Below are 12,255 nucleotides of genomic sequence, written 5' to 3'. Positions count from 1 at the left end.
AGGTAGCAAAACATTGAGTCATTCAATATCCACAATGGTTTGACATAATTTGTAATCTTAGTTGGCTTTGCGTGTGTAATTTTGAGGTCTGTACATTTATAATTTCTTGAACTTGCTTGGGCTCAATCTCACCATAGTACACTGGCAGCAATGGCTTGCATCATGTGAGGATGCTTTTTGGCAGATTTTCAAGACTACATTGCTACAACAAGGCAGCCGCACCTTGGGTCGGACATTGCACACAGGCACAACTTCAATGCCACAAACATTGCCGTAAATCTTACTGTCACCTCACTCCGGTATCTCAGTGACATTGAAGTTTGGAACCAGAAACAATGATCTTTAACAACAGCACTTCAGCTATTCTTCTCCACTGTCCGAAACAAAGAACCACCCTAACCCATGAAAACAAAAGAATTTCAATAGTTACAGGCATAGAAACACGGACACTGACAGACACGATAGCTTCTGTATAAAGAATCAATAATGCAACGTGATGCCACAAATTCACTGTCAGATCATAACCTAAACTTTTAAACACAACCTCAACACTTTACGCTAATCTATCAAAGAGCAGAGATCATGGCGATGTATTGTGATGTTTGTCAGTTAGTTTGATCACCTTACTCAGAATGACATTATTAACAGACTAGAGTTTGATCACCTCAGTCAGGATGACAATGTTAACAGTCTAGTCTTATCGGCCAGTGTATTGTTAACGAGGAGAATTGACAATTCAGAAAATCAATATATCGGAATTGTTGTGGGATTGCTTGTGACTTACAAAGAATGTTTGAATAACAGATATCGTGGTAGTACCATCACTAAAGTAATGATCCATAAAATGTAGTAGGTGATGTCTGTGAATCTTAATTTACATATTGATAAAATTTATGTAAATATTTTTGTTAATATCTAGTGATATAAATCTTAGCATACATTTTACACATCTTGTTCTCATTAAATTACAGCCAAGCACAGTATATAAGCTACCAGTAAATGTACAATAGTTCCGAAGTTCTTGTTTTTCTGCTATCGAATTTCAAAAACATATCTTTATATAATGTTTGTATTATAATGTGCCGGTAGCTATCTACAGTGTAGAAGGGATAAAGCAGCAGGGAGTTTGTACTATCTTTTAACACTTTTACAAAATTTACATTATTTATTGTCTATGCTTCAAACAAGAAAAACTGTATAATGTATTGAATTTGGCAAGTAAGAGGGGAAAGATATTCTTTGGATTAAAAGTAAATTAATTTCCTTCACGAGACTAAATAGATAAATTGACAGATAAATAATATTGCACAATTTCATGAAATATTATTTGTAATTGCCAGCCAATGCTTTAATAGTTAATAGTATAATATCAATGGGTGATGGCAAACGAGCAGATTTAATAGTTTTTTATCAAAACAGAGAAAGTAATCCATCTATGAATAGACCACAGAACAAACAAACCACTCGCACAAGCATGTGTTGAAATGAAATGCGTTTGTACCGGTACACATGGGTTTGTTTGTACTGCAGTCACGTGATCTTTTGGTGTAACAGGTCTGTAGAAAAACCCTACATTTTTTTTATTCATGAACAGAACCCACTGGAGAACAGTATCCCACTCCATGCTAGTCCGGACATATCATGTGCATTATCTTCAGTGTGTTACTGCTATTACGTTTTCAATGAAAAAATAGTTATCATGGCTTTCGATGAACTGTTTCCTATTGCCTCTTACTGAAAAATTTACACAAACTGAATTTGCAGGATATTACACTCTGCTTGGGCCAAAAGGAAAATGCACTTAATGTTTCTTTTGCATCATTAACTTATTCAATTTGATCAATTACCAAAGTTCACTCAATTGGAGGAGCTTGTTCGCGCTATTGAAGCACTTTTGTCACATCAGGTAGATATTTGCCTGGCAATCATTTATGATTACCGGTTTCAATGGTTGACATGGAAACAAAAACCTAATTTGAGTGATCCAATTTTCATTAGTGTTTCCATGGAAACAAAGGGCTGTACAGTGTTTCCATGGAAATGCAGATGTACGCTCATAGGACACAACGTGTATGTACTGTATTTCCATAACGATCAAATTTCATCCATTATTCATTCAACTCTTCCAGTTTGATTGAAATAGTTATGATTGCATGCAGGCAAACGCTCTCACTGGATATGGTGTTTAAAACCCAGAATCAGCAGATCAATGTAAATTGTGAGGCCATAGTTGGATGACCATGGTTGCAGTAATTATACTTCTGAATTTTCACTTTGAAACCAAAATGCATATTTGCCCTGTGAAGATTGCAGCTTTAACAGAATGAATTGTATCAATACCATACCACAGGTCTACTGTATATGATGATGTATTACGTCTGTGATAGCTCTTAAATGTATCTGAAAATGTACAATTTAGGAATGAGTGGTTGCAAATTGAAATTCATCAAGCATTGAACAGATTCTAGTGTACACCCTCAATGGAGTGATAACACTACACTGACAATAGCCATGAAGAGCACTTTGACTCAAAGAAACTTTTACAAAATTTCAAGTATTGCTTTTGTCATGATGCAACGGATATGACATATGTAGTAAAGCAAATCTGCACCTAAGATGAACTTACAAATTCTGACAACATCCGGCACTGCGATACAAATATCTAGAGCTTCAGCTATTAGTATTACCATCACTTCTTCTAAAACTTACAATGTACAATGTAGCAATTCTACTCTGAATATTGTCATTTCCCTGATGTTCCACAGAAACATGAAGATTCAAAGTTTGAAAAAGACATTTAGGGGTAAATATGAATTTTTTCTCAATACATGGGCACCCTTTTGTTTTTTTAAAGTAATTAGCTTTCCATTATTGTGTTACATTTATAGAACGTGAAATTAAGGAAATTATTTGCAATGGTGGAATTTGGAAAATCATGTTCCTACAGGATAGCTACATGTATGCACAAAGATGTTACATGACATGGAAAATCATGCATAACTCAGACAATAACCGTACATTTACCAAATCAACTTGTTAAAGCAATAACAAAGTACATTTGACCCCTTGCAGGCAACAATACCAATAGATCTATCTACATGTATTTGTATTCAAAAACCTCAATTGCCATTTTGTTATCACAGATGCTTCAACTGTGCATATGAACTGAAAGACTGAAAGATTCACCTGTATGCAGGTGCTTCAGTACTCTACGATCCCTGATGACCCTATCTTGTGGTTGTGGGGTGCCGGACTGCCCGCATATAGCTGAATCTTTTCGTCTAGCCTTCCAGGCATACACTTTACTAACAAGAAATGATAGACAGGTTTGATTACTCTATAGGTTAAAAATTTGATATATATATTTCTACCTGTATATGTCTACCTCACTGGCTTACATAAACACATGCCAGAACACAAGTATGACAAATGTTCGGACGCAAAGTGGCTTTTGTAGAAGAACAGACTATAACAATCTTCCCCATGGACTCTGCCAGAAACAGCGTAAATACCGCTAAAACATATCGCCAAAATAATAGAACTCTACTCAAACACAAAAACAGTTCAAAAGAGCCACTCTGGTTTGGATGATATGCCCTACAATACAGAAAACCAGAAATATTCCTCAAAGGTTTTAAGTCTTATTGTACCAATCTTTGACAGCATGTTTATGTGTGTTGAAGCACAGGGGACCCAGAAGTCTAGTTGTTGTTGTTGTTTGTATTGTTTCCATTTATATTAGTGTTGTTGTTGTTGTTGAAACAACAAAATTTCAACGAACATAACTATTGTGTTGTTGTTTCAAATGTAATGTAGATGTCATAAGAAACAGTGCAAGGACACTATCATTATTTGACCTGATGCAACTCTCTCCAAACTTACACTCCATTATACTCTACTACTTTTCAGAGTTATGTTCATTGAATTTTAGTTGTTGGTCAACAACAATAACATTGATATCAATGTAAAAAACAATACAAACAACAACAACAGAACAACAACAACAACCAGACTTCTGGGTCCCCTGTGGTTGAAGTACTGAATCATCATCAAGCCAAGCTGGGTGTTTATTCCTGACATTAAGCTGTTCTATTTGGAGGAGTCAAAGTAGCAGCTGGGATTTTATTTGGAGTTGAGAGGATTATAAAAAATTCAAATAACTGTTACCCAGGGTTTTTTCATCCCTTTATTCAATTCTCTGAAAGAGATATTGAAAATAGGAATGAAAAGGAGTATTTTAGCATAAATCTGTATCTTCATAGGTGTAATAGAGCCTACTGTGCTTATAAGAACTGGGATTGGAGGGTTTAATGGCTGACTAGAGCTTTATAGAAAAAGCACTTTCAATTCTAAATGACAAATTTTACAAATACTATGCTCATAGCACCTGTTGGTGATACTTTGCATAGTGCATACAAATATGACTTCACTGAAATGATTTATTAATTAGTGTTATACTGCTGCCCTGGGCCATAATTATCATAATAGCTTTAAGTGACCACATAAACATGTTCAAGCCCCATTAGCTGTATCTGTTTGTGTTCACTCAACAAAAGAAATACCTTCCAATCTTTGAAGAGATGTTTTGGATTCCTGTTATGAAGTCATATTGTCCTTTATAATGTAATTATTCCAATCCTTGGTGCTGGATTTTGTTGATTAAATTCGTATGCAGCAGCCATATTTGAGTTTCAATTCAAAAATTATTTACAATTAGCTGTTGAAATCAAAGTTGCACATTTGTTGCCAATCTTTGAACAAAGTTCTGTGGTCAAACTTTGGTAAGCATTTTTACATGAATTGCATTTGATTTCAAAACATCTCATTGAAATAAAATGCAAAAAGACACAGCTTATTGGGATTTAAGTTTGCAAATAAAAGTGAAATATCACCATTATTATTACAGGGACTTACATATTTTCATTGTTTATGCTTGTCTGAGAACATTCAGACCCCTAGTTGTGAAACCCAAATTGTGAAAGTAGGAAGTAGCCCTGACACTTTCAGTAAAAAGGTTACCTAAAAGGAAGGCTTTGAGGAAGCTGTATCCTGCAGATATGGTAATTTTACAATTACACCATTTATTAATTTGTTGTTTACTGCACGTCATACAGATGCAATAAGATCAGTGTAGCTACTAGTATATATATATATATATATATATATATATATATATATATATTATATATATATATATATATATATATTATATATATATAGCTGGCCTGAGTAATACTACACTGCTTAGAACCGTACGCTCTGTGCCCAAGTTCAGAGGTTGCCATAAAGCCATTATGGTGATAACCGGGAGGGCACATTGTATACATTTTGTGTGTATATATATATATATATATATATATATATATATATATATATATATATATATATATATATATATATATATATATATATATATATATATATATATATATATATATATATATGTGTGTGTGTGTGTGTGTGTGTGTACATGTAGCTACAGTATAGCTATAAATACCATATATATACATACATACATGATATATGTATATAGATAGATATCTGTGTATTTATTTATTAATATATTTATCAATTTATAGGTGCATCATGCATGCCCCACCCTAGCAACCTTCTTTATTTCCAGAATGCTTAAAGCAAAGTAAAAACAATGACATCTGCAATTTCGTCAGAAGGGAAGCTGATATTTTTTCTTACCCAGTACAGACCCACCGTAATACATGTTATACACTTACAGTAAATGGTAAATGGGATACAGTAACTGTGTTTCCCAGTACAAATTGTTACAGCTCAAGTTGGTGTACTTATGTTGCACTAATAATACCAGGGTAATGATAATAAAAATTTTACAATAATTTCACCGTCCATAGCAATATTAGTTCCAAAACCTTTGCTTTGTAATGAAAAGAAAACACCAATTTGGTAGAGACTTACCATTCAAGCAGAGTGTGTGTGACCTCGTGAACAAAAAATGCTAGAGTTTCAGAAGTAACCTTGGATGGTATCCACACTTTTGCAAAGAATGCTACTTTAGTTCAATACGTCAGACACTCTTTACAAGACTTTGTAGCCCTTTATGTCCTATCTACTAGTAATTTTGTCAATCCATGGCTAATATTCCTGTGCAGTAATACCAGCAATTCATTGGTATAAATCCGGTAAATGTTTAATTTATCCAGGTTGTGAACAATCAGAAACTGCGGCTTATTGCACACACAAGGCATGTTTGTGTGGGTCAAACAAAACAACTCATTTCATGCTAATTCACAATTTTGAAATGTTTGGCTGACGGCCAGATTTGAAACAGTTGTGAGTTTCAGATGATGAATATTAATGTGACAAATGTCACCAACTGAAAATGTACAGACCCTATATGCAACACACAACAGAGTTTAATTAAGCCACTGGCTAGGTAGGTCAACATTACATCAAATCAAATGTCAAGTTTTGTGTATCTGGAAGGAAGAAATAACACGTGCCCTTTAAACTCTAAAGTTGGGACTGATGCCAAGTTTTCAAATATGCTATTGGCTTTTACACAAGGAGTTGAAGAAGTACCTTTAACCTTGCCATAGGTGATTTTGAAATCTGAGGGGTATCATTTGATATTGATGGGTCCTCAACTGAACAAACTGTATAAATTTGTACAGCAGATGCCTGCATTGGAAGACAAAGGAAAACTGAAATTTTATGTGAAAAAAAGAGGAAAAATTTATAAAACTGCAAATTGATGTATTCAATCGAATAATTCAACTTTTTGACATTGTACCTGATATTCTTATTGGTGATCTACGTCAAATTTTTGCTTTTTGAGTAATTCTTCACATTAGAAAACAGAGAGATGACAATTTTTTCATGTTGAATGGCAGTTGTGATCAACAGCACAAACCAACAGGCGATGTCAACAAACACTAATAATGACACCAACAACACAATAGGTGACACTTGATTTTCTAGTCCTGTGGTGCAATAAACTGATCAGCAATCGTAAATGCAGCTTGTCTATATTTTTCAACTGTTTGACATTTAAAAACATTTGCCGTGCATTCTTTTCGTTACTTCATCACTGATCAAATGATACTTCAAACAAGTTCAGTGATACACACCCAATTTCTCAAGGTCCCCAACCCCTCCCAACAAACCAACCAGTCACATCATTTTAACATTTCACAAGCCAGATCTTTATTGTCTCCCAGCAGCAGGGAAAAAGATTTCATGTTTAACACAACGATTCGCATGCTCTCAAGGATTATACCTAAGTACACCGAAAAGCTGAATTTTACAACATAAGTATTTTGGGATTTTGCCAGGACTTTGATTTGCAGTTGGACAATGGTATTCCGTTAAATAACTGAAGGTACACACACATTTTCTGTTCTTGTCAAAACAAAACAATAGATAATTGTTAGACTTTGGAAATTTGTCAAAAATCAACTGTAGCATCCTTAAATTTCGCACTTACATGATAATGTCATGTTGGTTATTTACTCAAAAAGTTAAAGGAAAAACAAGTCCTGCAGAGACCGAAAAACAAAGTTTGTACGAATGTCTTAAAACATGGTGTAGAAAAATTATAGAATTTCTTTTTGTGTTGTTATTGTTGTTTCTTCACCGGTCTATTTTTTACATCCATGTTTCAACCAAAGGCTGTTAAATTTTGTGAAAATGGAAATTTTGGGGAACCTACAAATTTAAAACAGCCCAGGCCGATTTTTAAATTGTCAACTAACTGCTACTGGTTTGTTTAGTTTGATATGTTTGATTCACACGGCGTATATAGAGTGTCATTCAGAAATACCCGGTAAGGGTCACCAACAATCGACGACACGCACGAAGGTGGGTCCGACGTTCACCTACCGGACGTTAGTCATTGCGAATGCGATGAGCTGGGTCGTGAAGTTTTAAAACTGTGAGGAGAATGCAATTCTGTTCTACTTTATTGAGGGACTTTCAAAACCGAAGTGAATGCAGAAATAATTGGGCCATGCGTTGCTTTATCATCGTCAGCTGGCGTTGCTACAGACGCTTTCAGTTCAAGCCCGCACGTTACTATTGAACTTCGCCTACCAACGACGGTTATTTTTGTCAGATAGGTAACTGCTTCTCTTGGGCAAATATCAACCCTTGCTTTTACGCACAGTTCGCAATATGTGACAAATCCTGTTGGAAAAGCGTTTAAATACGACAAAACACAACAACGCAGTTGCTACAAAAGTTTTGACTAACTGCCATGTTTCACGTTTCTTGCACACACCTCCGTGTATCGGCGGGCGCAAGCTACAACACGTTCAGTTTTTCAAATTCCACCACATCTTGAAAACGAGCACAGAACTTACTTTAAATTTGTTTTGCCATGGCCTTTTCTGGGCTGCTTAACTTCTACAGCATCCTGAGTGATTCAGAATCGTCCCACAAACGGGGTAAATCTCCTCTGTTAAGTTGAAAACTTCGGAGGTGCTAGACCGATATGAAGCAGAGTCCAAAATGGCGTACGCAAACTGTGATATCAATGAAACTTATTTGCATAAATCGCAAGATTTCTATACATCGAGATGTGTAGCGGCGCTCTTCAACGTCACCAAGACTCAACACTGCACCCTTGAGTGCTGTAATCTTTCAGACCAAAATTTTAGCGCAACATTTTTAACAAATTTTATGAATTTTCAGTAATTCTTTTGAAAATTTTGAACCAAATGGATGAGCACTTTACACAGACTCCAGTTTGGGTCAAAATTTTAGGAAAAATCTGAAAAAAAAATGTTTGGACCTGTTACAAATGCGCCTCGAAAGTGAACGGCTACGCGTTTGCTCAAATTTTCCAAAAGGAATCTTTCAACCGTTCACTTTCAAAGTTAAGAATAAAAATCGGGGGTCACCGAGGAAATTTTTGTACTAGAGAAACAAATTACCCTCTGTTAACTCTATGTAGAAAAATAAAATTTTCGATTTCAAAAAACTAAGACAGTGAAAGTTTTTCTTTCGCAAAGAGCTTCAAAATGAGCCCCAAAAGTTGTAGATAAGAAAAAACCTGGAAAAGTTTGAGAGTCCAAATATCACTCTCGGAACCAGAGTTCTTATCGCTGATTAAATCAGATGTAGCTGTGGGTTTAGGCCTATAAGCTGTGGTGTTTTCGAACGGGACTTTTTTGCCTTTTTCGTGCTGGTTTTGACTTTTACTTTAACTTAGACGGTATTCGTTTGCTGTCCTCTCATGATAGTTTGACACTGAGCCCCGTTCTTCCAGTATGCGAAATTGCCGGCCTATGCAAAAAATCTCCTGGCCGGATTCGGAATGCAGAGATCTGGTCAGTGAAACTACCTCAAACAAAATGTAACCCTCTCTCCTTCGTGATTGGTGATTTTTGTACGTAAAGTCGTAAACATTGTATTACGCGACATGACCTCGTATGTTTTGAATCTGCATACCCTGAATGACAGTGCTGGTGATAATAGTTCGCTACGTGTCATGTACAATTTTGTTGTCTCTAATTTTGCCATGGTCTCAATTTTTTATAAGAATCGTGTTTTGATGCAGCTTTTCATAAACATCTTCGTAGTATTCGCACAGTACGAGAGTTGCGTGGCAGGGCTGGCCTTGCCATGCAGAGCTGTATAGCTTCAAATTTTACAACTGCATCCGATAGCTGCAATAATTGTAGCCTTGGTTGGCCATGGGGCTTGGGTTTCTGTCGTGCGCCTCGCGCCATGCCCTAACAAGGCGCGAGCCGCACGACAGAAGCCCAAGCCCCACGGCCAACCATTGCAGCTAGTTATCCGACAGTCTGTGTACGTACTGCAGTCGCTTGTGATCTTTGACCGTTTTACGTTAACTCCGACAACGGAGGTTGCGATTGTATCTATCGCATATATTCAACAGGAAAAACAATAAAAGAATGTCATTCCCACGTTTAGTTGAAACCTAGGGGAAGGAAAGTACCTTTCATATTTTTTGAAAACCAGTACTTGGTTCCCAGGCGGTAAGGCTGCGTTCAAAACAAAATTGGTGAAAGGGGAGGGAGCTGGAGGAATCGCGATTAAAATCTTATTTTTTTCAGATTCCCCCCAATACCCTCAAAAATTTTCAAGCCTCCCCTGTCTATATGATCAAAATTTTCAAGTGCCTCCCAAATTATCATATAGCCGCATAGTCTGGTATTAGGAATGCACGCAGAGTAAAAGTAAACATGTATTGTGTAGTTCTGCACCCAGATGTTCGACACTACATCTTATCGGCAGGTTGTAGAACCATATACCTCGGGCAAATTCTTGAATTGATTCATTTTCAAATGCATCAGTGGACTTTTTTGATTTATCAATCTAAGCGGACTTGAGTTTATCCAACTCTGGCCAGGTCAATGGCACCAGCTGAAGAGCACACAAAATGACAATCATGAGACAGTATGCAAATTGTGAATTCCTGGCTACATTTTGCCAAATTATGAAAAACTGAGCACATTGACCTACCGAACAAATATTTTTGTTCAAAACTACAAGATAAATATAACTTAGATGCTACTTATGTTTTACAAAATTGACCTTATATTCCATCAAATAATGTTTTAATCTCAGAAATTTTTGTTGTAATAAAGGCAAATTGATAAAAAGTAATGATCCATTTAGTCACACATTTTTTTTTCATTTAAATTAGAGTCTTTACTGTTTAAAGTAAATTAATTTTATGTTATTGTACCATGAGATGTGAAAATTTCATTCACTGCATGAACTTGATCCATACATTGATTTTAAGTGTTTTGAGAAAAACTATGACTTTTCATCGTAGATTTATGTAAGATCAAGCATGGTGACCCATCTTTTTTTCTCTAATATTTGATTATTTTCATATATGTCAGAATTCAAAAAAACCATGGTAACGTTTTAGTCTCCTGGTCTTCTATGTGTTGCTCTCTGCCTTGATCTTGCGTACAAGTTCATGTGTGTGTGTGTGTGTGTGTGTGTGTGTGTGTGTGTGTGTGTGTGTGTGTGTGTGTGTATGTATATATATATATATATATATATATATATATATATATATATATATATATATATATAGACACCAGTGACTTTAGTTACTGACCAATACCTATTTGACTTACGGATTGATATATTGTGGGTGCCACATGTGGGGCAGGGTGCGCTTACTGTTTTCGAAACAACTCATCACATCTTGGTCTCTGCCGTGCTAGCTTCGCTGTGATATTACCGACACAGTGTACTCGCGGTGACCCTTGACCCGAGCGCGTTCGATAGAAGGCACCAGCACCACTGCGATATCACATGCCATGTATAATCATTATGATCAACATTTTCTGTGAAATTCCAAAATCCAATTTTTTGCACACAATCCATCTGTAACCACCATAGTCTAATCAAATAAATTAATATCAAGAATCAAGCATACATAAAATGGAAGAGGGTAAATTATAGGTAATTTTTTTGCCATTTTTTGCAATGCCACACAGGGAATTGTAGATTTAGAAAACAGCAGGCCAGGAGAATACTTAATACATCACCATAGCTGCGTCCCTGAATTGATTTCTTATCTTATCCTGATACTGTCTTTTACCCTCCCTACAAGTCTGCTTGAATTTATTCCTAGCAATTTTGTACTGTGTCAAGTGGTCCTCTGAGCAATTTTGCCGAAATAACTTAAGTTTTTCATAGACAGTATTTTTGGCACTCAAACATGATGAACCGAACCATGTTGGCTCGTTTGACTTTTTCACCGTATTGTCTGGGAACATCTCCACATGCCGCTTCGAGCGCCTCATTTAGCGCCTCATTCTTCAAAAGTTGCTGAACTGGACTCAAATCACGACTCTCTCGTTGCAATAAAAAAGTCCTTGGATGAAATTAAACAAGAAAACACAAAACTAAGGAGAGATAATGACGAATTAGAAAACAGAGAAAGGAGAAACAATCTCGTCTTCTACGGTATCATGCAAGACGGTCCAAACGAGACATGGGACTCCTCAGAAGAAAATGTAAAACACGTACTGATAAATAAGTTGGGAATCATGATGATATCGAATTCGAACGAGTTCACCGAATACCAAATGCACCGTCTGTGAGAGGAGGAAAAACTATTGTGGCGAAATGTACAAAGTTCAAGGACAAAGTCAAAATTCTGTCAAATGCAAACAAATTGAAAGGCACAAATATCAGCATCGGGAGGGACTTTTCTCGAAGAATGCGAAATACGTACCAAGTTGTTTGCCTTCTGAAAGTCCAAAATAGAGGAAAACACACCTTGAAGATCCA

The 12,255-nt window shown here is 36.1% G+C and overlaps 1 protein-coding gene across 4 annotated transcripts in view; it reads right to left on the bottom strand.

The window, feature by feature from the left end:
• LOC139114300 (microtubule-associated protein futsch-like) overlaps positions 1 to 8,505 on the bottom strand; it is a 46,819-nt gene extending 38,314 nt beyond the window's left edge. For all 4 annotated transcript variants that reach the window (XM_070675927.1, XM_070675923.1, XM_070675928.1 and 1 more), the window contains exon 1: positions 8,334 to 8,505. The gene's annotated coding sequence lies outside the window, so the exon portion shown is untranslated. The remainder of the gene's footprint in view (positions 1 to 8,333) is intronic.
• Positions 8,506 to 12,255: the final 3,750 nt, after the last annotated feature.

Source organism: Ptychodera flava, chromosome 16 (assembly GCF_041260155.1).
Source record: "Ptychodera flava strain L36383 chromosome 16, AS_Pfla_20210202, whole genome shotgun sequence".
NCBI classification, from domain to species: domain Eukaryota; kingdom Metazoa; phylum Hemichordata; class Enteropneusta; family Ptychoderidae; genus Ptychodera; species Ptychodera flava.
The sequence above is the reverse complement of the archived record's forward strand: the minus strand, read 5'-3'. Positions and strand labels throughout refer to the sequence as shown.